At 37.7% G+C, this 2,260-nt stretch overlaps 1 pseudogene; it reads right to left on the bottom strand.

Moving 5' to 3' along the window:
- Positions 1-405: 405 nt before the first annotated feature.
- LOC131068034 (wall-associated receptor kinase-like 22) lies at positions 406-1,968 on the bottom strand (annotated as a pseudogene).
- Positions 1,969-2,260: the final 292 nt, after the last annotated feature.

The following is a 2,260-nucleotide window of genomic DNA, read 5'->3' as shown; positions in this document are numbered from 1 at the left end:
TCTAGCCTCTACTACATACTTTTCTATCTTCAAAGGATTGGCGTCTTCAAAATAGGATAAATTCTTCATTTATAATTAATGATGTCATCATCACTATTTTCATCTAATGATTCCTCTACAACTACTGCATTCTTTCAGCTCTTATAGTTGTAGTACACTACTCAGTAACAGATTTTGAGCAGAACTCACAAAACACCCAGCTGTTCAAACAAAAATGAAGCACATGGCTCTGATACCATTTTAGAAAATTCGACTACAAAAGTTAAACATCTGAAAATATAACAGAGAAAGACTGAATTACTGATTTATTCATCAAACAGTATTACATATTTATAGCTGCTGAAGACTCAAAGATCTTCCTATAAAATAGCTAATTTATTTGACAACACACTAGATATAATTGACAACAAACTAGAAACCAAGAGATATTGACAGCTAACTAGAACTACTGAAAATGTGGATTCTAGAGCATTAATTCCAACGCAAACTCTATCTAAACTCCAGTTATCTAACATTGAAACTACGCAAACATGCATGCCTGGTAGTAAAGTGCATGCATCAATTTCCACCAATTGAACGGTTATAATTCCTGATAGATGTTTATTATGGCGCACCTTCAAACATGTGCACTGCAATGTATTAAAATAGACTAGAAATGCTCTCCTTTGAACTTAATTGTTCAGGTAGGGTCGACATCTGAATAAGTGGAGTGGATGGTTCATCAGACGTGCTAGCAACTGAAGATGGAAAAGTGTAACTCCTGAATTTGTATGACGCTTGTGAAGCTTCTTAGGAAATGCTTCCCTCCTCAAATATTGCATTGTCATGGATTTTTTTCTTTCTTGTGCCGCCTCTTACCCATAAAAGTTGCTCCACAACCTCTTTCATCGATGGTCTTTTCCTCCTTTCTAAATGAAGGCATTCTCTTGCTAACCTTCCAATATCTTCCATCTGTTGCTGGCTTTCTTCCTCCAATACTTTGCTATCTAAGATTTCCCTGAGGCGATTATGGTTGATTCTGGCAAGAAAGAGACTGGATAAGCTCCACTCCTCGCTTGCCCTTTCTACACTAAGTGGTACCAGACCTGTTATAAGCTCAATCAGGACAACACCAAAACTATAAACATCACTTTTGTCTGTGAGCTGATACGTTTGGAAGTACTCAGGATCTAAGTAACCCCTTGTGCCCATTATATTTGTTGTAAGATGCGTGTTATTGGAAGTGGAGATGAGACGAGAAATCCCAAAGTCTGCAACTTTGGGAGAGAGTCTCTCATTCAAAAGAATATTAGACGATTTTACATCCCGGTGGAAAATGGGTTGAGACGCTCCAGAATGGAGATATGCCAAAGCCTCCGCCGTCTCAATTGCAATCTGCAAAACACCCCTCTTTGGAGTGTAAATGTTGAAAAAGTGTTCCATTCGGAACAAATTCTGATACCAGTAACGGAAATTTAGTTTGGATGCAGCAACCTAACAATTTCACTATGTTTCTGTGATTTATTTGGGAGAGAATTGCAACTTCATTAAGAAACTCATGGTCATCCTCTAGATTTAAAGCTTCCTTGGACTTTTTAATGGCCACAAGAGTACCATCCAATAGAATACCTTTGAACACAGTTCCGAAGCCGCCACTTTCGAGGACCATTTCTTTTGAATAATTATTGGAAGCTCTTGCCAATTCTTTGGCAGAAAACATTCTCGGGCTTTCTCTACCCACTCTAGTAGCGATGTATTGCTGCAACCGCTGAAAATACTTGGCCTCCACAAGTTTCAAGTGGCGTTTCTTTAACCACCAAACCACAATAGACGCTCCTAAACAGACAACCATGAACGAAGAGACGGATCCTGTGCATTTTACCAACCAGACGTTGAGATAAAATTATAGTTATTAGAATATACCTATTTTCCGGCAAATAATTAAAATAAAACAGACACGCAGTAAATCTAATTTTCGTTACCTATGATTACAGGAATTACAAAGTGATTTGAATTTTTGGATACACATCCTGTCCCATTTTGAAAGCCATCTCCTTCATAACCCTTTTCACACGAGCAATTGTAGGAACCTGCCAAATTATGGCATTTTCCTCCTGCCTCTGCTCCAACGCACAGGTTCGACTTTTTATCACTGCACTCGTCTATGTCTGACATTCATCATTATTCTTGTTAGAGGCTTTGAGATTTGAAAGAGAGATATTATAAAAGTGAAAACATAATATTAATAATTGTTCTAATTAACAAAAGTGCGGAGTTCATA

This window comes from Cryptomeria japonica, chromosome 5 (assembly GCF_030272615.1).
Source record: "Cryptomeria japonica chromosome 5, Sugi_1.0, whole genome shotgun sequence".
NCBI lineage: Eukaryota > Viridiplantae > Streptophyta > Pinopsida > Cupressales > Cupressaceae > Cryptomeria > Cryptomeria japonica.
This window is presented reverse-complemented; position numbering and strand designations above follow the sequence as displayed.